The sequence below is a fragment of the Phacochoerus africanus genome, chromosome 5 (assembly GCF_016906955.1).
Source record: "Phacochoerus africanus isolate WHEZ1 chromosome 5, ROS_Pafr_v1, whole genome shotgun sequence".
In the NCBI taxonomy this organism is placed as follows: domain Eukaryota; kingdom Metazoa; phylum Chordata; class Mammalia; order Artiodactyla; family Suidae; genus Phacochoerus; species Phacochoerus africanus.
The window spans coordinates 16,967,265-16,993,893 of NC_062548.1; the positions used below are offsets into that span (position 1 = coordinate 16,967,265).

At 48.8% G+C, this 26,629-nt stretch overlaps 1 protein-coding gene across 1 annotated transcript in view; it reads right to left on the bottom strand.

The window, feature by feature from the left end:
• Positions 1-25,949, bottom strand: part of CALN1 (calneuron 1) — a 460,082-nt gene extending 434,133 nt beyond the window's left edge. The window contains exon 1 of the mRNA XM_047779923.1: positions 25,549-25,949. The gene's annotated coding sequence lies outside the window, so the exon portion shown is untranslated. The remainder of the gene's footprint in view (positions 1-25,548) is intronic.
• Between the last annotated feature and the right edge of the window lie 680 nt (positions 25,950-26,629).

The window sequence follows — 26,629 nt, forward strand, 5'->3', positions numbered from 1 at the left end:
ACAATGCAATAGGAAACAGTGACTATTTCCTTAACATAAATCTATACACATCCCCAGCAATTCAAAAGCCAGCATCCAGTCTCTGACTTTTGAAGAAACACTACAGACTTAATTGCTAAAATCAGGAAAAAGCCATTGTCACCACAACTATTCACTGTATGCTCGCTGTCTCCTCTATTCTAAACACTGTATTGCAGGCATTAACCAACGTGATTAGACAAGCAATTAGAGGCATAAGATTGGAGAGGAAGAAACAAAATAACACTAATCTCTCCTTGAAGATGACGTGATTACGTATCTGGAAAACCCCCAAAGAATTCATGAGAAAACCTATTACAAATAAATTACTGGCACCAAAATAGACACATAGATCAATGGAACAGAATAGACAGCCCTGCAATGAACTCACATTTATAAGGGCGAATTAATCTATGAAAAAAGAGGCAAGAATATACAGTAGGGAAAAGAGAGCCTCTTCAATAAGTGGCATTAGGAGGAGTTCCTGTCATGGCTCAGTGGTTAATGAATCCAACTAGGAACCATGAGGTTGTGGGTTCGATCCCTGGCCTCGCTCAGTGGGTTAAGGATCCGGCATTGCTGTGGGCTGTGGTGTAGCTTGCAGACGCAGCTCGGATCCCGCGTGGCTGTGGCTGTGGTGTAGGCCGGTGGCTACAGCTCCGATTGGACCCCTAGCCTGGGAACCTCCATATGCCGCAGGAAGTGGCCCTAGAAAAGGCAAAAGAGACCCCCCCCCAAAAAAAAGAAAAAAAAGTGGCATTAAGAAAACTGAATAGCTACATGCCAAAAAATCATACTGGACCACTTATTCACATTATGAACAAAAATAAATTCAAAATGGATTAAAGACTTAAATGTAAGGCCAGAAACCATAAAACTTCTAGAAGAAAACTCAGTAAGCCCTTTGACATTGATCTCAGTAAATTTTTTTTGGACACGTCTCTTCAGGCAAGCTAATCAAAAGCAAAAATAAACAAATGAGACTACATCAAATTAAAAGGTTTTGCACAGTGAAGGAAACCATCAACAAACCAAAAATGCCACCTACTGAATAAGAGAAGATATTTGCAAATGATACATCTGATAAGGAATTGATATAAAAAATATAGAAAGAACCCACACAGTTCAATATTGAAAAACCCCAAACCACGCAATTAAAAATGGGCAAAAGATCTGAATGACGTTTTTCCAAAGAAGACATATTGATAGCCAACAGACACATGAAAAGATGCTCAACCCCACTAATCATCAGGGAGAGGCAAAACAAAATCACAACGGGATATCATCTCACACTTGTCAGAATGGTTATTATCAAAAAGGCAACAAATTAACAATTGCTGGCAAAAATGTGGAGAAAAGGGAATGCGTGTGCACTGTTGGTGGGAGTGCGAATTGGTGTGGCCACTATGTAAAACAGCACGGGAATGCCTCAAAAAATAAAAAAAGAGCATTGCCACATGATCCAGCAATTCCACTCCTAGGTATTTACCCAAAGAAAACAAAAGTACAAAAAAAATGCAAAAATGAAAAGATACATACACCTCTATGTTCACTGCAGCATTATTTACAATAGCCAAGATATAGATGCAACTTAAATGCCCATCCATAAATGAATGGATAAAGAAGATGTAGTATATATATATACAATGGAATGTTACTGAGTCCTTAAAAAAAAATACAACAAAATCTTGCCATTTATGATAACATGGATGGACCGAGAAGGTATTAGGCTAAGTGAAGTAAGTCAGACAAATATGCATGATTTCACTTATATGTGGATTCTAAAAAACAAAACAAATGAACAAATATAACAAAATAGAAATGGAATTACAGATACAGAGAGCAAACAGGTGGCTGGTAGAGAAGAGAGGGGTAAGAGAAGGAAAGAAATAAGTGAGGGAGGTTAAGAGGTATACACTTCCAGCTGCAAAAGACACGAGGTACAGGTATGAAGTGTACACTGTGGGTAATATAGTCAGTAACTATATACCATCTTTGTGTGGTGACAGATGGCATCTAGAGTTATCATGGTGATCATTTTAATATGTACAGAAACATCGAAGCACTATTTTGGCTTATAGGAACTAATATACTGTTGTAGATCAATTATACTTCAGAAAAAAAACCTTATAGAAAAAGATATCAGATTTTTTTTTACAGAGGCAGGGATTGGGGGAGGGGGGAGTGAGAATTCGACAAAAGCAGTCAAAAGATACAAATTTGTTGTTCCTGTTGTGACTCAGTGGGAATGAACCCAACTAGCATCCATGAGGATATGGGTTTGATCCTTGGCCTCGCTCAGTGGGTTAAGGATCCAGTACTGCCGTGAGCTGTGGTGTAGGTCACAGACGTGGCCAGAATCCCATGTTGCTGTGGCTGTGGTGTAGGCCGGCAGCTATAGCCTGGGAACTTCCATATACCGTAGGTGTGGCCCTAAAAGGAAAACAACAACAACAACAAAAAGATACAAACTTCCAGTTGCAAGATAAGTAAGTACTAGGGTTATAATGTACAACATGAGAATATAATTGACACTGCTGTATGTTATATATGAAAGTTATTAAGAGAATAAATCCTAAGAGTTCTCATCACAGGGAAAAATGGTTTTCTATTTCTTTAATTTTGTATCTGTATGAGAAGATGGATGTTTACTAAACTTAGTGACACTATGTATGTAAAATCATTAAACTGTATGGCCTATACTTACACAGTGCTGTATATCAACTATACCTGGATAAAACTGGAAGAAAAAAAAATTTAAAGAAAAAGAAAAACCTATCACAAACAATAAGAAAATTTAGTAAACTCGTGGAATGTAAAATTAACATATAGAACTTATTAGACTTCCCATATAGAAGAAAAAACAATATATGAGTAGAACCTATTCATAATGACAAAATAATTAAATACATTAGAATTTTTACATATTTTAAGATTATATCAAAAGGAAAAGTAAAGCAATTTCTCAAAAGAGAAAGCAAACTAAAACAACTGTATTTCAGATTTGGCTTCACTACAGAGAGAATTTTTTTCAATTTACATTAAAACACAAAAGTTTCATTCTAAATTCCATCTGAGACAGATCCTAAAGACAAAAACAAACAAACAAAAAACCCAGAGAAAACACTAGTGAAGGTCACAAGGAATCAAGATTTTCTGCGTTAGAAAAAGGAAATACAGATACAAAATTTTAAAGTGAAACCAAAGCCCTGATATCTAACTTAAATAAAAATATTACTATGAGTTCAGGATTTACTTTCCTCTTTCAAGATAATGCATGTCCCAGTTTTACCTCTGTAAAGGCTTCAATATAATCAAACTTAGTCGTAATGAGCACCACAAGCATTCAAACTGTGGTCTCTAAATAGCGTTTCTAACTGTAAGGAATCAGCTCCAGGGAAGGAAGTGTCAAAGTCGGCCTGGGACTTCTCATCAGGCCTGAATGCAGGTACCCTCCCAGCAATGTCAAGTGACAAAGGAACAAATGTGAAGAAATATCCAGTGTTCAGATGTGGGGCAATTTATTCTTCTGGAAATTGATACGAATGAAATTGCTAAGGCAACAATCAGTTATTGCTTAAAGGAACACAACAAGCAATTACTCTGCCTTTTCTATACAGACTGTCTTGTAAGGTAACCAAACATTTGAGGAGACAGAGTTCTTAGTGAGGAATCACAGCTAATACACTAAGAAGGAACGATAGGATTAGAACATACCATGTTACCACCTCTAGTGACATAATAGATCTAGGTAATGATCATTGATGGCTACGAAAATCCTTAGAGGTAAGACGGATCACTAGATGTAAGATTCAGCTGATGGATGAATCAGACTGACACTCTTGATCTTAATTAACAAACATCAGCGAAGTGGGACAACCAGGTATGAGATGCCTTCTGCTCTGAGGCAACAGGAAGCAGGTGAGATGACCTAAAAGCGTTCTTTCCACAAAGACTAGAATACAAATCTAATCAAGCCCACAGATACACATGTAAGGACCCCAGAGCATCGAGAAACATGTAAAACGTTTAATGCAAGAGAGGAAGCCCAAACCAGACCGTGAGAAGTCTACAGAAAAATGACACCATTTTGGTAACAAACGAATGGCATGGAAAGAAAAGGAGGGCAGTCTCATGGATTAAAAGGGACTTAAGGAGTTCCCGTCGTGGCTCAGTGGTTAACAAATCTGACTAGGAACCATGAGGTTGCGGGTTTGATCCCCGGCCTTGCTCAGTGGGTTAAGGATCCAGCATTGCCGTGAGCTGTGGTGTAGGTCGAAGATGCAGCTCGGATCTGGTGTTGCTGTGGTTCTGGTATAGGCCGGTGGCTACAGCTCCGATTAGACCCCTAGCCTGGGAACCTCCATATACTGCAGGAGTGGCCCTAGAAAAGGCAAAAAGATGAAAGGGAAAAAAAAAGGGACTTAAAGGAACTCTCAACCAATTGCGATATGTGAACCTTATTTGGATCCTGATCTGAATAAACCACATAACTGAGGCAACAGGGAAATGAGGACATGGAGAAGACATTGAAGAATTACTCTTAATTCTGTTGAGAGTGACCACAGTATCTTAGTTGTATTAAATAAAAGGCATCTTTTTGTTTTGTTTTGTTTTTTCTAAGCCCGCACTCGAGGCATATGGAGGTTCCCAGGCTAGGGGTCGAACTGGAGCCGCAGCCGCTGGCCACAGCCACAGCCACAGCCACAGCCACAGCCACGTGGGATGCGAGCCGAGTTTGTACAGATGTTGTCACTTCCCATATTTGCTGTGGCCTGGGCATGGTTGGCAAACAGAGCACACACTGCCTCTCTAGCATGCCAGGGATGTGAGGGGCCAGGGGCGCTATCTTTGGTTTCGGGTGCTCAGCATTCTGCCATGAACTCTGGAGTGGGTTCTGGTCCTCTGCCTCCTCCACCCCGGCTGGAGTTGGGCCACACTGGAGCTTCACCGTCTGGGGACAACGAAAGGTACTCAGATACAGACGCAGAATGCTGCCTGCCTCCTGGACCCCACCCTGGCTGCCATCTGACATCCGTGGCACAGCTGAGCCTGCCATGCCCTCTAGTTTCTGGGCCCCTCCGCCAGGACCAGCCACTCAGTGAGTGGACCCCCAGCCCCTGTCCCCCCACCCTGCTCCACTGAACCTGCTCCGGAAAAAAACAAACTGGAACATCAAAAATACCCCACCTTCCCAATCAACCCCCGGGCCTTGGTCAAAGTCCCTTGTCCCCAGCCCCAAGAGAAATTGCCAGAACCAGTTAACAACAGGACAGAGGAATCTCCGGTACCCCCAGCCCTCCCTGGCGGATCCCCCTCCCCACCCCACCTCCAAAGGAAGCCCCCAAATCACGGCGCCACAGCCCAGGCCTGGCTTTCCCTGCAGGACAATAAGCATCTTCCACCTTCTGCCCACAGCTGGTCCTGCTCCTGCCAGCTTCTTAAGAATGCGCGCTCAAGGTACGCAGGCTGGCACCCAGACCCCAGCCAGAGCAGATCAGCTCCACCTTCAGACCTGGGGGCTGTCCCTTTCATGGGCGGAAGTTAGCATCTGCTTCTTCACTGCTGGGCATCCTGGCAGAGGTTACAAAGGTAGCTTCAGCCACACACACACACACACACACACACACACACACAAACACATACTCCCCCTTCCTTCTGCTTCCAAGACATCTCAGCCATCTCTCAGGCTTTCTGTTTTTAAAAGTCCCCTGTTAAAATTTAGAATACTCCAGAGAGCAATTAAGCTTTGGCAGCTAATAGCTTAATTACCAGCTAATACCGTATCTTTTCATCGCCCTCGCCAGGTGGGGAGCCATGGGGTAGGGAGCTGATTCATGGGCTGGAGTCAGACTGTGGAAGGATCTGAGATCAGGGAGTTTAGCAGGAGGCCCTGGACAGCCCGTGGTGGGACTGGGGCCAGGTCATTCATTTCGTGTGCATGTCCACTCAGGGCTGGATCCTTAACCAGGGCTGAAAATTATGTGCTAAAATCAAAGATGCAACCAGGGAAAGAAGCCCACCCAGCCATTCCCCAGTTCACAATTGGGGAGGCTGAAACTCAGAGAGGTGAATCCACTTCCAAAGCTCACACAGCTTCTCTCTCCGGCCAGAGGCCATCCTGATGCAAGACCTGGGGCTCTTACGATGGGTGGTGGAAGGAGGCTCTCACTACACCCAAACCCTACTGCTATCACCCTTGTCCCAGCATAGGAGCACAGAACTTTCCAGAGATAAGATAGAAATGTCCAGTGTAAACTGCCCACACATGGACCAGGGGACATGTGCTCTGTGCCCTCAGCCTTCTAGGGTGTCAAGTCCAAAGCTTTCACAAGCATCTCTTTCCATTTTTGTGACATGCCTGGAGGACTGAAACCCAGTTGGCATTTAATTTCCTTTCCCTATGGCGGTCCTCTTGCCTGAAAATTTACATCCTGAATTCCATGTGTGCCATAAACTGAGCTGTCTTCCCCCAAATTCATATACTGCACCTCTAGCCCCCGACCCCATACACAGGGCTTTTAAAGAAGCAATCAAGGAGGTCCTGACGTGGCTCAGCAGTTAACGAACTCGACTAGCATCCATGAGGACACGGGTTCGATCCCTGGCCTCGCTCAGTGGGTTAAGGATCAAGTGTTGCCGTGAGCTGTGGTGTAGGTCGAAGACATGGCTTGGATCCCACGTTGCTGTGGCTGTGGTGTAGGCTGATTCAACCGTTAGCCTGGGAACCTCCATATACCGCAGATGTAGCCCTAAAAAGGAAAGAGAGAAAGAAAAGAAGGAAGGAAGAAGCAATCAAGGTAAAATGAGGTTGGGAGGGTAAGGACATAATCTGAAAGCACCATGGCTTTAAAAGGATAGGAAATTGGAGTCCTTGTGGTGGTGCAGTGGTAACGAACCCCACTAGTATCCATGAGGATTCGGGTTTGATCTCTGGCCTCGCTCAGTGGGTTAAGGATTTGGCGCTGCTGTAGCTGTGGCAGCTGTAGCTCGAGTCAACCCCTAACCTGGGAACTTCCATATGCCACAGGTGTGGCTCTAAAAAGACCAAAAAAAAAAAAAAAAGGGACAGGAAGTAATCTCTCTCTCCCTGTCTCTCCCTATCCCTCTCTCCCTCTTTCTCCCCTCTGTCTCTCTCTCTGTCTCTTTCTGCTGTGTGAAGACACAGTGAGCAGGTGGATATCTCCAAGCCAGGAAGAGAGCCCTCACCAGAACCTGACTGTGCTGACACCCTGATCTCAGACTTTCAGCCTCTACAACTATGAGAAAATAAACGTCGTTTCACCTACCCAGGCAATGGTACCTTGTTATGCAGCCTAAGCTGACTAATACAAGGTCAGCATCCTTCTCTCTGCTAGGGCACTAGTCTAATTCATACTAGAGTGTGATCCACGGCTGATGCATTAGAATTCTTTCCTTCTTTTTATAAAACAAGGCAACTCCAATGCCTGCAGTGACTGGGCAGCAATGGAAAGAGGCAAAGCAGCCCGGCGTCAAGCAAGGGGGTGACCGTGGGGAATAGCTCACCCTGTCCAATGGGGGAACCCCAGCTCATCCCCAGCTGACTGCTGCTGTGAGGGAATCTGGCCCAGCATAGCCAGCTGGAATGTTTAAAGAGAAGCTGGAAACCCAGCCAGTTAAAATAATAAATCAGCTGATTTTTAAGTGCCGGCAATTCCTTCAAAACGCTTTGCGAGAAAACAACAAAATTAAAACACATGACAGCAACGCAAAACCAAACTGCGAGAATGGCAAATGTCTTTGTGGGCTGGCTCTGGCCCGGGAGCCACCAGTTCACAGTCCATTTTATTTTATTTATATTTTTTTATTTTATGGCTGCCCTGCAGCCTATGGAAGCTCCCGGGCCAGGGACTGAATCCGAGCCACAGCTGCAATCTATGCAGCTGTAGCAATGACAGATCCTTAACCCACTGGACTGGTCTGGGGATCCAATCCTCACCTCCACTTTGACCTGAACCACTGCGGTCGTAGTCTTAACCCATTGCGCCATGGTGGGAACTCCCAGAGTCTCATTTCAGGAGAACCTCCTGGGACAGTTCTGGAAGCCAGAGCAGTGTCTAGGAGGGTGGGACCCCAGGCAGTGGGAAGAGGCCTATCAGAGCAGGTGTGGCTGCGGGGCACAGATCAGGCCGCTTGGGTCTCACCATGGGGACCTGATGGGAGGTGCGATCAAGCTCTCACCCGTGGCTTCCTTCAGCCGTGGTCACCCAGATGCCTGTCTTGGAGGTACTCCCCAGGGCCCGGGACCCTCCATCTAGAAGCAGCTCAGAAACAGACTCAATTCGCTCTCCCAGAAACTGACCGTGGATGCCTACACAGGCCCCTTCACCCCACCCTTGATACCTTCCCCTCCTGGACCATCACACCCAGCGCAGCCCCGTGCTGGGTGGGGTGAGGCTGGAGTAGGAGGCAGAGCCGTGCAGGGCAGTAGTAAGAAGCCATGGGAGCCGAGGCCAGGGCCTTGGCCCAGGGTGTGTGTGGCCAACACAGGCTTCATGTGCCGGCTTAGCTGCTGGAGGGGACTCAGCCTCTTGGAGGAGGCCTGCAGCTCAAGCTGGAGACCCAGGAGCCATGCTCCCTAAGGACAGGCACAGATGTGCAGGCTGGGATCTGGCAGCTGGTGTCTGGGAAGTACCAGTGCAGTTGGGTGCCCTCCGCCCCCCTTTCCAGGGAGGACCCGGATGAGGCCTCCCTGCCCTGGGATCAGCAAGGCCCCCAGCTCAGTGAACTCCGGATGGCAGAGGGCTGCGGTCACCAGCACACCGAAAACGTCCTGCAACCCGCCTCAGCCTCTCCAACCCAAAGGAGTCCAAGATTAAACAGCAGGCAGGAAAGTCAGGGCCAGAACGACCGCTAGTGTGTATGGATGAGCCCGTGTCAGGGCAGAGGCAGTAGATGGGGACCTAAACTAAAAGTGACAGGGAAAGCAGTCACAGGCCCGTGGCGGGGGCTCCGCCAGCCCCTCTGTGAGCCGCCAGCCTCCCCTGCCAGCGCTGGTTCCACTGTGTGTTTGAATGTATTCATTATATTTTAATATGATTATGTTCAATCCAGTAAACTGAAACAGATTTGTCCAGATGTATAATTAGTTTCTAAATGCTTGTTATTCTTGGTGGTGGTGCTGGCAGAGGCTTTGAGAACGGAGAGGAGCCCGTTAGCGCTTCATGTCCATTAGTCACGGCTGTGGGAGCCTCATCAATGGGTCTCGGGTCACCCTGGCTGCCCGGGGACACGGGGACCTTAGGCTCCATCACAGTGATCACCAGGTCTCCAAGTTCTTCCCGAAGCCCCCTTTCCCTGTCTGCTCTTCACACCCCCATCTTTGGTAGGACTCTCCCCATGCCCCATCTCCACCAGGGCACCCTGGAGGATGGCAGTCCCCACATTCTCAGGGTGTCCCTGACACTTGGCACGATAGCTATACATTCACCCTGTTGATCCCCAGCACAGTGGGTTGAGGATCCAGGGTTGCTGCAACTTCGGCCTACATTGAAATTGCAGCTCAGATCTGATCCCTGGCCTGGGAACACCATATGCCGTGGGGCATCAAAAAAAAAAAAGAAGAAAAAAAAAATACTTCCACTAGGCAGCACCTCCAGGCTTCCTCTCCTCTGCATGCATGTGGATGGAGGCCAGCCTAGTATCTCCAGCGGGTTCTTGAAACACAAGCCTGGCCACGAGGCAGCAATAATATGCAGGGCTTTTGTGTTTTTCAAGTGTGAAGACATCCTAGCTCAAGTGGATCGGCCATCCTGAATCATGAAAACAAATATGCATCACCCTTCTCAATGCCGCTGGTGCGGGCTGAGCGTTTCCCATCACCATGTCCCATCTGGCGCGTGGCAGACATCATGTCACTCAATATCTCCTCTAATCCTCGAAGCCACCCCGTGAAGCGGGAGGCGTTCCTCTTCCCACGGACGGATGAGAAACGGGGATGAGGAAGGGTCCAGAATGTGGCTGCTGAGGGATGCTCAGACTTGATGCCAGGCTTGTCTGCACACAGAGTCCAAAGCCACGGCCCCTCTCAGCCTAGGATGCTATCTGTTGGGTTTAGGAAAGAAGTTCCAATCATACAAACTGGTTGTCTTCCTCCTTCCTGGGGCCCTTAGAGGGAGCCAAAGACATGGAGGAGCCAAGCTGAGAGGGAAAAAAAATGCCCCAGACTGCAGGCGAGCAGCTTCTCTGTTGGGCCGTGTTGGCAGCCCCACTGAGGCTGGGAAACCAGGAAGGATTTTGTGCCGTTGCCTTCGAGAAATGGAAAATGACATGGCGGGATACGAGGTCCAGACTTCAGCCCACTTACCCTTGGACTGAATGGAAGAGCCTCCTGGGTGGAGGGAGCAGAAGCGGGTGCGGGCCTGGCCCAGCCCAGTCTGATGAGGCTGTTGGTCCATCTAAGAATCGCCAGTTCTCTGCTTGAGAAAATGTGAGCCCAAACTTTCCAGAGAGACAGACAGGTAGGGCTGATCTCTGCTGTTCCCCACTAGGAATTGCTTCTCTCAACCTCACCTAGGTCTTTGTTCTGGGGATGCGACCAGCTCTGGTTGGCACTGAACCCCCGGTGTCTGCTGCTCATCCATACCTCCCCACTGCGAAGGGCCCATCACCCACAGTGAGCGAGGCCTGGCATAGGTCACCACTCTTGACCAAGCTTCCCACCTCCCCATGGACCACAGAAGACTGCTTCCACTCCTGCCTGTCCTTCGAAGAGTCAGAGTGATTTTGAGGAAAATATAAAACAGATCATATCATGTCTTACTTAAAAATCTCCATGATTCCCAGAATTCCCATTGTGGCGAAGTGGAAACAAATCCGACTAGTGTCCATGAGGACGCAGGTTCTATCCCTGGCCTCACTCAGTGGGTCAGGGATCCGGCATTGCCATGAGCTGTGGTATAGGTCACAGATATGGTTTGGATCTGGCATTGCTGTGGCTATGGCGTAGGTTGGCAGCTGTAGCTCGATTAAACCCCTAGCCTGGGACCCTTCATATGCTGCGGGTAGGGCCCTTAAAAAAAAAAAAAAAAGAAAAAAAAAAGGCAAAAAATAAATAAATAATAAAAAAAATAAAATCCTCCAATCATAAGTAGAATAAAATGCCAACGCAACGCCTTGCCATGCGCTGCAAGGTGCTATGTGATCAAGCCTCTGACCACCTGCTCGCTCATTCCCTTTGCCTAATTCCTGCCTCTCACTCTTGCCTGGGTAGTCATATAGCCCACGCTCCCTGTGGAGGGCTCATGCCCCAATCTGTGAACGTCTGGCTTCTCCTTATCATTCAGGACTTAGCTCAATGTCACCTCCTAAGAGGCGATCTCCCCGGCCACTCAGGTGAAGTGTCCCTTCTACATACACACTCCAGACATGCTCTGTCCCATTTCTTTCCATCACCGCCTTTATCACTCTCTGAAATGAGCTTATCTATTTACTTGCTAAACTGGGGAGTTCTACTTGTAATAATTGCAGAGCAGCTCCTATAAGACTAACCCTCCTATGAATAACAATCATAAATTCTGGGGGCCATCTAAAAGACAACGTTCAAAGGGCACCGAGAGTGGTCCAAACCAGGAAGAGGCTGGAGCAGAATGGATGTTGGGAGGAGGGAAAGTGAGTTCCCATCTTTACAGTTTTCACCTGTAGGCAGCCCCACCCCCACCCCACATCCGTGCCTTGTGAGGCTGGACACTGAAGTCTTACTGCTGAGGAATCAGAAAACAGAGTTCAGGGAATCAGCAGCATCGAGAAAGTATGAGAGATGTACCAGAAAGGAGAGAGTCACAGTCAGGAGACCCAAATATCCTGAGTAACTCTGCCAAACTTCTGGTCGACCCCAGAACTACACACCCAGGGCAGACTCAGGCAGCCCGGCTAAGCCTCAGAGAACTGAATGGATCTTTCAGCTGCTGTGCAGCCAAGTTAACTTCCTGACAAAACAAACAAACCACAAGCCGACGCTCTTCGGACACATGTGACAGTACCCAGGGCCTCTGTCGCATGTCGTTCACAAAGTCCAGAATTCAATTCAAAATTACTCCACGTACAAACAGGCAAAGGTGACCCACGCTCATTAGAAAAGACCACTGAAGGTCACCAAGTTCAAGTTGATTCAGTTATTAGAATGAGCTCAAAGACAGAAAAGAACATCTTTGCCCAATTTTTATTGTCTTTTCCCACTAGACTGTGAGCTCTGTAAGTGCAGGGGCCTTATTGGTCTGTTTCTTGCTCTAACCGAGCACCCACAACAGCAAATGGCACATAGAAAGCACCCTACATTATGAACGTGAAAAGCTGGATGGTATTTCTTCCTCCTTATTTTATGTCTTTATAACTTGAGGCCTCTCTTAGATGAACTGAACACGACAGAGAACAGAATGGTCATTATTCTCTTTTGAACAGAGGGCATGGTTTTATGGTCGTGAATTAGTAGTGGCTGTTATAGACAAGTGGCTTTGATCTCTAATTACTGCCAGAAAGCAAGCATGTAGATCAGCCACTCTGAAACCCAATGTCATCATTTTTCAGAAAACATTCTTCATCATTTAACTGCCTTGAGTCAAAAGTATGGATATAAAATTAGCTCATTCCAGGACCTACATGTTTAATTTGTGGCCAGTTTATTTCAGAGGAAATGACGATGTCTCGAGTTAAATATAATGATTTTTTTAATGGGGAGGTTAATCACTGAGGCAGATGTTTACATTTTTTTCTGGATTAAAAGGGGTTTTTTTTTTTTTTTTTTTTGGTCATAGTCAGAGTTGGGGGCGTTGTTAAACCCTTGGTCTGGACTCTCCATGGGATCTGAATTCTCCTTGAGTTTCTCAGCCCCCGCTGTAGGCAGGGCGATGTTCAAAACGGGTACGACCCGTGGGGCACCGGCACTGACCAATCAAAATGGACGCTGATTAGCGTCAACCAATCAGAAGAGAGGTCAGTTCTAAAGGGCCGGGCTGGCCTTAGAGGCATCCTGAGCAGCGTTCTGTTCAGGAAGGTGTCCTGGTCACCTCCTAAGAGGATTTCAGTGCCACCTCCAGCTCCACCAACTGTTAAAGCATATGGGATTATACCCAACCAGCAGCCCAGGGCAGCTGCCCTCCAACTATTTGTCAAGGAGAATTACCTCGAAATTCACTGCCCAGTGCTCATGCCGTTGGGAGAATAAGGCTCACTGAATTAATTTGAGCGATTTTCCTAGACCATGATTTTCAAGCTGTTGTTACCAGTGAGGGACCTCTTTCTTCAAGTAAATGTTATGAGGAACCCCAATATTTAAAAAAATGACAAAACTGAGGGTTTAGGGTAGATAAACCCTCAGCATCCTTTCATCTTTCGCCGTCCTCCCAACACCCACACCCACCCACACACCCACACACACCCACACACACCCTAAACACTGCAGGAGCCTCTGATGCCACACCTTGAAATCATCATGGAGAAAGGCTTGAAGGGAAGGCAGCTTATCACACATCATCTCAATTCTGATTAAGATTGAGTCAGAGCTTCAGAGAATGTTTGGGGAGCAGCTCCATCTCCCTAACCATCCCCCCTACCTTGAGGAATGTTCCAAGAGGCAGCCCTATCAAACTCCCCGCCATATGGACAGTAAGGCCGTTTGGGACACGGCGTGTTACATTACACCGTGTCCTCTCTCTGAGGACCCGTGGAGAATATTTCTCTCTGCCTCCAGTAACAGGAATAGCTGTGCCTTTTCTGAGCAGCTGGTTTGTTTTTATGGCATAGACGCCGGGTCTTTAATAAGGGACTGCTTCCTTCTGTTTTGGCTGAGAGGAAGCTTGGGGCTGCCCCAGTGTTCCACCTCTAGCAAATGCACAGGATCTGATGTCATGAATTTTGTGTCCTAACCTCATTCCTGGCTCCACTCTTGCTTTCCCTGTCTTGTTTTCCCTTTGTCTTATTTTTTTCTTGGTCCATTTTTTTTTTTTTCATTTAATTATGTCTTGCGGTTGGATATGCATCTCTGCAAATCGCCTTGCATTCTTTCTGGAACAAGGTAGAGAAGATATAAGTGGATTCTAACCGAGGGGTTTCTGCAGTGCATTCTGCTTCTCTTAAGTTGGCCACTTTATGACTGACTTCAGCAGGCACCAGCTCACACACCAACAATTTCACTGTCTTTCAAAACCAGGAAATCGCTCTGCCTGGCCAAAGAGACGATGCTGATGAACTAACTAGATTTCACTTTATTACATATTCATGTAATCTTGTTATCGTCTGTGTGCACGGCACAACCATGCCAAGAGGAGGTGGGAAAGGAATAAACCCATCACTCTGTCGGAATCCAAACATTTGTTATGCTCTCTATGTGTCCCATGGACTATCCTTATGCTTTGATGGAGCAGAAGAAAGGAAAGGGAGGGTTTGGACTGTCTTACATTCCTGCAGGTATAATTTCATTTTCCTCCACATCAGTGCCTAGAAGGGAGAAAGCCATCTGTTCCATCCAGGAGTCTTTAAAATATAGGTCAACCCTTCCAGCAACTTCCCATTCAAGTGGCTAGTCTTAGTGACCCAGGGTCAGAAAAAATGCACCAACCAGTGTCCCAACAGGAGCAGTCAATCCGTAAGACAGCAGGAACTTAGACACTGGGTCTCCCTACCTCTTAGTGTGATGGTGAAGCTGAGGCTTAGGCTATGCTATATACACAGGGACTAAAAAGAAAGGCTGGAGGAAAAACTCTCCCAGAGGGACTGTTAAAACAAGGAGATCTTTCATCCAGGCCCTGGGTTTTTCAGTTCACCATGGACCACACAGATCACGGTGAGGCTGGGAGCCCCCAGGCTCAGGGCTCAGTTCCCCCAGGACTCCAGGATGGTGCCTGTGGTTCCTGGGATGTTATGGGTGGAAATCCACAGGGTACCAGTGGGTTGATGAGACCCTGAGGACAACTGCCCAGGGCACACTGGCAGGGATGCAGGAAAACTCTCAGCCTTGGCATTTGGGAAACATTCTGAACTTTCCTTTCCCACTTTTTCTCAGGGGGAGGTGTCTCTGGGTTCAGTGAATTTACTGTCTAGCTAGTCTAGAGGTGGCAGTAAGAACCCTGGGCTAAAAACCCAATGAGGCTGCCGCCATTGGCGCAAAAGCACCTCGTTGGGGGTTGAAGCCAGAGTCATTGGGGGTTGGAGCCAGGAACCTGGGAGTTCCTGCTGTGGTTCAGTGGGTTAAGAACCTGACTAGTATCCACGAGGATGTGGGTTCAATCCCTGGCCTTGCTCAGTGGGTTAAGGAGCTAGCATTGCTGCAAGCTATGGTGTAGGTCGCAGCCGTGGCTCAGATCCCACATTGCTGTGGCTGTGGTGTAGGCTGGCAGCTGCAGTTCCAATTCAACCGCTAGCCTGGGAACCTCCACATGCTGCAGGTATGGCCTTAAAAAAAAAAAAAAAAAAAAGACAGTAACCTGGCACTTGGTTCAAAATGCACCTGGGGGTCAGGGGCCCCGCTCCATCCTAAGAGCACCTCTCTTTGCAACAGAGGCCCCGTTATCCTCTTTCTCCCCACAGAGCTGAGGAGCAGAGAAAACACCCTCACCTCATGTCTGAAGAATGGTTGGGGGACCGAAAGCCCAGGGAGCAGCTCCCTGCTGATGGAACCATCGGGAAAGAGCCTTTGCTGAGCAGAGAAAAGTTGGCACCTCCATTTGGTTCTCAAAAGGCAGAGTGGAAGATAAGCCGGAGGATATGGCAGCAGAGAATGCCACAGAAGCCAGCAGGCAGCCACCTTCCAAGCTCGAACATTCGGTCCCAGCATTAGACACGGGGAGAACCCAGGCCTCCAGAATATAAACACGGTTGAGATTTAAGGCTTGTGTATCCTCCCTGGCACCTCCCTGATGGCTGATGGACCAGGCTGCTCTCCCAGGAGACAGACCTGCAGCCCCGGAGAACCCCAGCAGCACCAGGGAGGAGCACCAGCCCTCAGTGAGAGGCCCGCCGTGCTCCCTGTGAATTCATAGAATTTGCCGCCCCACTGGGACTCTCTGGAGAATTCCAGGAGCCAGCTCGCAGCCTCTCTTTGACAGAGTCACTTTTCATCTCCTTTGGCTTTGGGCTCCAGCGAACGCACACGGCGAAGATCGGTTAATAACTATGCACGTTTTCTAATAAATTTTAACAATTTAAGAGTCTGGTACAGCTTTATTATAGTTTTTATTTCGCCACACTAATTCAGTGGGTAATAACCTGCCAGAGACACACCAGTCACTTGACATATGCTCTGAGAGCCAAGATAATGGAATATGTGGAGGGCAAACCTGGGGTCACACCCAGCGAGTCGTGCTGCCTTCCCCTGAGGACCCGGGAAGAGAAGCAGCCCCCAGAATAGATGGCAGTAGACCGTGATCAGAGAGCCCCACCTGGGTCCAAGCTGGCGGGTTTCCCTGTGACTCCGTCCCCCAGGGAAGGGTGGGGGGGATGTAACAGCCAGGACGGGGCTGTGTTGAAGGATGGCCTGACTCCGCCAGGATTAGTCTCGGAGCACACAGCCTTTGGTGGCTCGAGGGTGGATGGCTCAGCTTCTGCGGCCTGGCAGCTGGCCACCCCCTCATTCAGGCCTGACCCCGAGGGACGTGCGACCAGCCCAAAGGAAAACCTCTGAGGAGCCAGGTCCAGCTCCACCCCCCCCTGCCCACCTCCCCCACCTCCATGGCCCAGAGGACCTCCCCAGGGGTCATCTCAAAAGTGTGGCCCCCAGACCCTCAGCCTCTGCCTCACCTGGGAAGCTGTTAAACATACAAATTCTCTCGGCCCCAATTCGGTCCTGCTGAGTCTGACATTCCAGGTGGAACCCAGGGAATCTGTGTCTTAATAATTTTGTGTCTCAATAGTTTCTCCAGGTTAATTTTTTTTTTTTTTTGTCCTTTTAGGGCTGCATCTATGGCATATGGAAGTTCCTGGGCTAGGGGACAAATCGGAGCTGCAGCTACTGGCCACAGTCACAGCCACAGCAATGCCAGATCCGAGCCGCATCTGCAACCTACTCCACAGCTCACGGCAACGTTGGATCCTTAACCCATGGAGCAAGGCCAGGGATAGAACCTGCATCCTCATGGATCCTAGTCGGGTTCTTAACCCACTGAGCCATAGCGGGAACTCCCTTCTCCAGGTGATTTTGATGCACACTGGAATTGGAGAAATTTTCCAGTTTGAAAGACCAAGAAGGGGCATTCTGGAAATGCCCGCTGAAGCTCTGCGATCAAGCAGTCCAGGGGCCTGGGGGTGAACTCTGTTGTCTCTACCGTGCCGGGAAAACCTGGGGCTTAGTCTCCTCATTGGGAATGTAAGGACACAGGCTGGACCCTCGCTAAGGCCCATGCAGCCCTGACATCCTGGGACAGGTGGCGGAAAGGGAGCCCAGGAGGCACCCCACAGTGCCCCTCTCTTTAGGGACAGGCCCCAGTGGACACATCCTAGACCCCCCACAGGGGCATGCGGCCACTAAAGTCATCTTAACCTCAAAACAAACGAGAAGCAAGTTAGGTTGAGTGTGAGTGTGTGAGTTAGTGAGTGAGTGTGTGTGTGTGTGTGTGTGTGTGTGTGTGTGTGTGTGTGTGTGTAGGAGAACTGAGCCAGGCCCCTGCTTCTTTCATTTTCTTTTCTCTCCCTCTATCTCTTTCCTCTATCTCTTGACCATCTACTGCCCCAGGAACATGATTAAGTCTCTCCCATTCTATCGACAAGGAAACAAAACCCTTCCTGCTACTCTCTCTGCCTGCCTCCCTCTCTTCCGTCCCATGAGAATGGACCTCCTTGGAAGAGTGGTCTCCACTCAGAGGCATCGATTCGTAGCTCTGGCCCCTTCCTTGATGCGCCCCCCCCCCCCCGATCTGGCTTCTGCCTCCCCCGCTCCAGGAAACTGTGCTGGGCGCCTCCTACCTTCGAAATCAGAGGGTCACTCCTAAGCCTCGTTCTCTATGGCATCCTACCCTCTCCGGTTCTGCTTTCTGATGCTTGTTGGACCTCACGGCCCCTTCCAGGAGATAGAATTCAAAGCCTCTGGCCTAGACAAGCATCCCCAGACCCTTACCACTGCCCCTCCCATCTCACTGTCATGCCCTCCCCCCCCACTTCCCTCCCGGTCCCCTGCTAGGATGGGTATGTGGCCCACTCCTCACCTGGACCCTACAGGGGCTATATATGCCCCCAACCCACCTTCAAGTGTATCTAAAGCCCCCTCTTTCCGCAACCAAGCAGCGGGTCAGCAGGTGTATTGCAAGGCGTCTCCTCTCCCTGGGCTATAAAAACAGATGGGACCATGCGCCCGGGGTCGCTCGCCCTGATTATCAGGAAGTCGTCCTGCTGCAACGTCTCTTATCTCAATAAACTCTTCTTTCTCTTCCCCTCGCCACGCCAGAAAATCTTCTAGCCCGCATGCACAGACCACAACAAGGCTAAATAACTACCACTCTTTGACTCTGTACCTCCTTGGTTAAAATTCTTATATTTGATGTTTCATCGCTTATGCACATAGAGGCCATACCATCCAAAACAGGCTATGGAAATAGACAAGGTATAGTCTACCCAGGTTTTCGGTGTCCCTTGAGAGAAACTCCGGAAGAAAACACTGTTTTAGAACTAAATGCCAGAAACATTTTGTTTTCCTTGAGGAATGAGCATATCATCTCAGGGACAATGAAACTCAAGAAGCAATTCCCAGTTTGAAACAGGCAAATGGATAAGGTCAGCCCTGTGGAGGGGGGGACATGGGATGTGAATAATGTCCAGTTCTTGATCTGGGTGCTGGTTAGAGAGTGTGTTCAGTTTGTAAAAACATCCAGAGCCATATAATTATTAACAATTGAGAACTTTGGAATTGTTTGTTTGCTTGTTTGTTTGTTGTCTTTTTAGGGCATCCAGGGCATATGGAGGTTCCCAGGCTAGGGGTCGAATGGAAGCTACAGCTGCCAGCCTACAACTCAGGATCCAAGCCGCTTCTACACCACAGCTCATGGCAACTCCCGGATCCTTAACCCACTGAGTGAGGCCAGGGATCGAACCTGCATCCTCATGGATGCTAGTCAGATTTATTTCTGCTGAGCCACCACTGGAACTCCGAGAACTTTGGAGATGATGTATACTGTACTTTAGCAAATATTTTAAGGAATTCCCATTTTCCCATTTCTAACCAGAAATTCTCATCAGATTGGTGGCTCAATTACTTATTGGTGCATTTTATTTTTTCTAATCTTATTCTCCTAAGTTGTATTTTCCTGGGCACAAAAATTTGCTCCTTAGTTTATGATTTATATATTTCATACTTCATTGTATATCCACAAACCACTATGCTATCCAAAATGCTTTATGGAAGTAGACAAGATAGAAATAAACAGATATTCTTTCAAGTGGATAAAGTCTAATTTTTTTGTTTCTGTATCCTTCATGCCTGACATACAGTATTTATTCAATTAATTGAAAGAAAAAAGGAAAAGAAAAGAGAAAAATAGGGCCAAAGCAAATGGAAATCTCAGGAGACAGGAAAGGGTTCTTTTTATAGTTTTCTCTGGTTCACTGTGGTGTTATTTACAATAGCCAAGGCATGAAAGCCCAACCGAAATGTCAACAGATAAAAAGGTAAAGAAGATGTGGTATATTTACTCAGAAGTGTGGAATATTACTCAGCCATAAAAAAGAATGAAATAATGCCACTTGCAGCAACATGGTTGGACCTAGAGATGATCATAGTAACTGAAGTAAGTCAAAGACAGATATCAACTGATATAGCTTATCTGTGGAATCTAGAAAAAATGATACAAATGAACTTATTTACAAAATAGAAATATACCCGCAGACATAGAGAACAAACTTGTGGTTACCAAAGGGGAAGGGGGGGAGGGATAAATTAGGAGTTTGGGATTAACAGATTCACACTACTACATATAAAATAGATAACCAACAAGGACCTACTGTATAGCACAGGGAACTATATTTGATCTTTTATAACTCAGTATTTTAGATATGTATACATATATGTATGTATATATACATGCATAGATAATTGAATCACTTTGCTGTAACCTGAAACGAACACGACATTGTCAATCGACTACACTTTAAAAATGAGACAGAGCTCGAAAAAAGGAAAAAAGAAAAAAGGTTCTTTTTAAGATGAAAGAGACCCGAGCACGTCTCTAAGCATGTTGGAAAGAAGCCAAGAGAAAAGGACAATTTGAAAACGGGAAAGGGTGATCTATGAATCTGGCTCCCAGGAAAAGAGAAAAGATAGACTAAAGGAAGGAAATAAACTGTCTTAACAGGAGAGACACCTCTGCTTCCATCTCCTCTCTTTAACCTGTAAATAGCCTCAGAATTCAGCCCTTAGTCCTCTCCATCCATAATCCGTCTCCTGATGATCTCATCTGATAGAGCTTTAAATACCATCTGGACTCATGGCTCTCAAGGCTGTATCCAGCCCAGATCTCTCCTGTGAACTCAGGGCAGCCCACTCAACATCTCCGCCGGGATGCTCAACAGACGTCTTGAAGTTAGCAGGAGAAATACCAACTCCTGATCTTCTCCCAAACCTGCTCCACCCACAGTTGTCCCCATCGGAGGCCAAAGAAGCTTGAGTCAGCCTTGACTCATCTCTTCATTTCACACAACTACCCATTCCATCAGCAAATCTCATCGCCTCCATCCTTAAAAAAAAAAAAAGTCCTGAAGTCTAGCGCTTTGCACATGTCGACTGTTACCCCCGTCCAGCCACCAGCCCTTCTCGCCGGGACTTTGTCATCACCTCCCAGCTGGTCTTCCTGCTCCCCCCTCCCCCCACAATGGTTTCCCAACACAATAGTTTGAAGACTTTTTTATTTTTTTATTGTATTATTATTATTATTTTTGCTTTTTAGGGCCGAGTCTGCGGCATATGGAAGTTCCCAAGCTAGGGGCTGAATTGGAGCTGTAGCTACCGGCCTTGCCGGCCCAAGCCACAGCCACAGCAATGTGGTATCTGAACTGTGTCTGCGACCGACGCCACAGCTCATGGCAATGCCAGATCCTTAACCCACTGAGGGAGGCCAGGGATCGAACCCGCATCCTCATGGATACTAGTCGGGCTCGTAACCCATGGAGCCACAATGGGAGCTCCTGAAGAATCTTTTTTAAATGTCTCTGTTCTGCTCAGAACCCAGCGCAAGTTTCCAGCTCACTCAAAGCAAAAGCCCAAATTCTGACGACACCCCCAAGAGCATCATTCCGATGCTATCTTCCCCCTGTGTCCTGGAGGACACCTGGACCCATCTCTGCCCCTGCACTCGCACCTCCTTCTCTGCTCTGTTTCTCGCCGTAACATGCTATTTACAATCTACCTTCTGTTGTTTGTTTTTTTGCTTTCCCCGCTGGATGCAAGTTTCCCTACATGGGGCTTTCTGTCTGATTTGTTCGTGGCTACAGCCTCAGTGCCTCGAATGCAGCCCAGTATTGGTGCTCAATATATACTGGTTAGATTCCATTTTCCCAAGTGGTTTCTTATCTCCCTTCGAATAAAGTCCCCTCTTTGGGGGCTCCCATGGCCTTTCGGTTTTTTGCATTTTGCTTTTGGAGTTTTGTGGGAGTTTTTTTGTTTGTTTGTTTGTTTGTTTTTTGTTTTTTTTTTCCGCTTTTTAGGGCTGCACCCATGGCACATGGAGGTTCCCAAGCTAGGGGTCCAATCGGAGCTGTAGCCGCCAGCCTATGCCACAGCCACAGCAATGCGGGATCCAAGCTGCGTCTGCAACGTCACCACAGCTCACGGCAACACCAGATCCTTCACCCACTCAGTGAGGCCAGGGATCCAACCCACAACTTCGTGGTTACTAGTCAGATTTGTTTCCGCTGTACCATAATAGGAACTCCACCCATGGCCTTCTGGGATCTGGCCACTGCCCCCATCTCTCACCACCTGCCCCCCTATCCCTGGAACACAGCCAAGTGGAGGCAGCCCCCTACCCCCCAAGTGTCTCTCCCACCTCTGGCCTTTGCCTGTGTCACCTCCTCTGCCAAGGATGCTCTTTCCAAAGCTGCCTCTTTGGGAGCCACATAAACAAACGACCTAATCCCGAGTTGGGGCAGGCTGTGGTCCCAGGACTCCCGCCTCTCCTCGGCTGCCCCATCTGCATGGATGCACTTTGCTCATGTCTCTGTCTGTCCCTCATTTGAAAGCAGAGGTGCTGTCATTCTGGGGTTGATTCCCCTGAGTGAATGTTCGGTGCTGGTGGTATTATTATCAATATTATTACTATTATCTTTGATATTTATTAAATCAATGACTCTCCCCTGTAGGGGTTGTCTACATACACATTAACATAGTGATTAACTGATCTATTTTTTTTTTTTTTTTTTTTGCCGCCTCGCAGCATATGGAAGTTCCCGGGCCAGGAATCAGCTCCGAGCCACTGTTGCGACCTATGCTGCAGCCATGGCAATGCTGGATCCTTAGCCCACTGTGCCAGGCTGGGGATCAAACCCGTAGCCCAGGGCTCCAGAGATGCTGCCGATCCTGTTGTACCACAGCGGGAACTCCCTGGTTGATCTACTAATTGACTTATCCTTACCCAGCAGAGTGACAGAGGGGTTTTCCCTTTCTGGAACCCCTTTTCGTCTTCCAAGCACGACAAAGAGGGGGTGGCCCACGATGAGGGAGGGCAGAGGCGACCTCGACACTCAGCAAGCAGGATGGTTTCCAGGAGATGCCTGAGGTCCACAGGCTCCTGCTGCAGGTTCTAGAGCGGGAGTTGTTTTTTTGGGGGGTTTTTTTGGTTTGTTTTTTTAAGCTGCAATTTAGTTTTCCCCACCAAAGGACATGTTTTAGTGCCAATTTATTACAATCACAGGGCTCTTTGATGTGTCAGGCTCAGCTGCATCTTGTAAGTAAACTGCGTGAGCAGGGGTTTGGTTTAGTCATTAAATATCACCTGTGTTGAAGGTGACGCGTCCACAGCCCATCACGGATCCATTCGGTAAACTTTTATGTCATTTCAGCGCTACGCCAGGCCCCATGCCGGCCATCAGGAGGGGTGTGATGACACGAACGAGGTCGCCCCTGCCCTTCGAGAAGGCTCGGGTCAGTGGTCAGTGAAGGAGACACTGGAGTTATTCAAACAGTTTCACGCTTGGGGATACGGTTCACTTAACTGCAGGCAGCTGCCTTTTCTGGAAGGAACGCTTTCTTTGGTACCTGCTGTGTTCCCAGGCTTTAGCTAAATAATTCCAATTAGTCCTGCCAATGCTACCGTATCACAGACGACGAAGCCGAGGCGCACTGAGATTAGGTAACCGGTGCAGGCCACGTGCTGGCGAGCGGCGGGGCCGAGATCCCAACAAAGGCCTGTCCTTCCCCGAAGGCCCCGTCCTTTCCACTTCACCATCCTGGTGGTGGGTGAGCCTGCCCAGGCCATTAAATGCATACCCGTGGACCACAGGACTCTCCAACGGTGCCAGGTCTAAACACACTCCATCGGGATCTATTTATAGTTCCTTGAAAGCCAGCAACCAGCCAACAAATTTTAAGACACGCACACACACATCATTAAGTTGAAAAGAAAAACTGACTCAGAGGAACAGTCTTATCTACCTATTGTGAATAGGCCCTGGTCACCTTAGTGACACAGTTACTCCCATCACAGGTAGTGACATGCATCCCTGGCCTGCGGGGGGGAATCTGGGGACACGCAGGTTCTTCTGGCTCCCTCTAGAAAGTGGAGGAAGAAGGGGTTCCTATTGACTCTCGAGCAATAGGGCCTGGAGAGGCAGAGGGCCCAGGACCCCTAGGTCTCAAGGGGGTGGAGAGGGAGGGGCAGGAAGAGGGGCGCATCGCTCGCTGTGTGGCCATCGCCTGGGTTGGATCCTCTGTCTCTGAGCCGCGGTGGCCCCACCCAGCGCCCTGATGCCAGGTGAGAACCTAACCCTCAATGATGCCACTCACAGACCAGCCAAAAGCAGAGCCGAGAAGAGGGTACCGAACCCACAGAGCCCGCCCCTCTCCATCCTGTGCCTGCTTCCTGTGTGGCTTTCGGTTGGCAGGAGATCGCTCTCCCTGGATGTCGCCCTCGGAAGGGCCAAATTACTATCTGAGTCCACGGACGGGCACAGCGATTGGAATTCCATCAAGTGCTTCGTGGGTAGGCTTTGCACAGCCTCCCCTAACCTGAGTGGCTGAGAGTTTCATTTTGTTGAGAAGGGCAACCTGGGGCAGCCCCGGTCTCTGGGAGGCAGAGATGCTGGCTTCCACGCCACTCGCCCAGAGAAAGTTCCCCTCCTTTGCTGAGGGATGAGAAAGGACTGAGCCACACGCTCCGCAACGACTGTTGGTGTAAACACTCGGGACTCCGCAGGCAATGACGTTGGGGGGTAAGTCCCCACTCCCGGGAGCTGGGCTTTGGCTCAGATCCCTCTCCAGACGGAAAGCCATGTTAGCCACCCAGAGCGTTTTAAAGCCCCTGGAAACCTCAGGAACAGCGCTTCGCCTTCTGAGCTACTTTCCCAGGGCGGAGGGGGTGGCGGGTGTTGGAAGCCCTCGGACGCCTCCTCTCAACACGCATGGACCCAACATTTTTGGGCTCCCGGGGACTGTCACTTAGGACGATGAAAATGGCTCCTCTCTGCCAGGGCCTGGCTTCTGGGGACATCTGTGAAGCGGTGTCACAAGCCGATTAGGAGGAAACCTTTCCTTCGGGTGCGACTCGAGAAGAGCATTTCACCCAGAAGGAAACTGTGGGGCTGAAAACAAATCAATGAAGGATTTGCAGATAGATGTTCTTTGGGCCGGAGTACAATTTACCAAATGCCGTGTAAAAGAAGAGAAACCGCCTCCCTCAGCTCTGCCAGGCTCCAGCAGATTCCTGAAGAAAAACAACTCTTTGCCCACAGAACCTTAGGCTCAGCTCGGAAGTGAGTTTCCTCAAAAGGCACGGGGGGGGGGGGGGGAACGGTTAGGAATTCCTGAAACCCTACAGCAAGCATCTGAATCCAGCAGCCTTCAGAGTCGAGGGGAGGGGAGGTGCCGGCCCGGTGCTCCGGCCGGGACAATTTACAGACAGAAAGTTCTATGGAATGAGTTTTCCAATAACAGACCTGGGGGAACGGCCACACAGCCATGGTGATGGACCGAGTGGCGGGTCACTGATTTAAGAAGCAAGTCCGGTCAGGGTTATTATGCCTTTCTCGGGCTAACCTGAGGGAGGGGACCCCGGCCAGGAGGAAATGGTTTTGCAGGAGCACAAGCTTGAGCAAATATGTTTCCTGGCTCCTCCAAGCCACTTGGGCAGCTAGGTGAAGCCAGGGCCAAAACAAACACGTTGGGGGCTCCCTCCAGACCCCCCCACCCCCGGCGCCCGAGCCCTCCCCTTCCTCCGAAACCCATGAAAACTTGATTTGTCTCAGTGAAACACAAGCTGGGAAATTGGAGAGGAGGCAGAGGGGGAGCGGGAAGGAAAGGGGGACCAGGCAGCGTCCATGCAGTCAGTTGTGTTATTGATTTAGCGCCAACCAGCCCCAGAGTGCCATCGACAAGGATCATACCTCCTGCTGCTCTCAGGGGAAATTCTCCAAGATCCATGGCTGGGAGTTAAGGAGAGTCTCTAAGCCATCAGGAAGGAGCAGAGCCACTGCAGCTCCTCAGAATGATGGACCAGGGCGAGCTTTAATTAACAGGGTCTGATGCCTCTTCTTTTTTGGTAACTGAGCAGATTTAAAGGGCTAGAGTCCCAATTTGGAGGGTGCTGGTGCTGCTCCGGCTGCTGCCTTTGCTGCTGCTCTGGCCACTGCTCCGGCTGCTGGAAGGCTTTCTGCAGACGTCTCTCTTCAGCAAGGACGTGGCGCGGTGAAGGTGGAAAAGGGCAGCCAGTTGCCCCGGGGGTCTTGGGCTCCATGGTGTGAATCAGAGCTGCGGGGCCGGGGGTCCAGGCGCTGCCCGTCCCAGTGAGTGCAATGTCTTGCTCGAGGTCACCCAGACCTGGGGCTCCTGCTGTGCAGGTGGCCTCAGAACACCCTCCCCAGGTGTGGGGCTGCATGGATGGTGCCCAGGAAAAGTGGGCGGCATGGGCTCAGCTGTGTGCTTCCCTCCTGAGAAGACAGCTTGGTGACAGCCACCCTGTACACTGCACATGCACACCTGCCTGTGGACACACACATCTGTCCACGTATACGTGCATGCTTATCAGTGTACACACGTCTGTCCATGTACCCACATGCCCGCCCGTGGACGCACACATATATGTCCGTGTACCCACATGCCTGCCTGTTTTCACACATATCTGTCCATATGCCCACATGCCCACCCATGGACACACACATCTGTTCATGTATATGTGCATGCTTATCAGTGTACACACGTCTGTCCATGTACCCACACATCTGCCCACATATATACATATACCAGTCCATGCACACACATATATGTGCATGTACACACATGCCTGCCCGTGGACACACACGTCTGTCCATGTCCCTGTGCATGCTCACCAGTGTATGTACGTATCTGTCCATGTACACACATGCCTACTCATACACACACGTATGCCTGCCCATGTGCACACACATCTGTGCATGAACACACACAGGTCCATGTACATACATGACTGCTCTTGTACACACACACCTG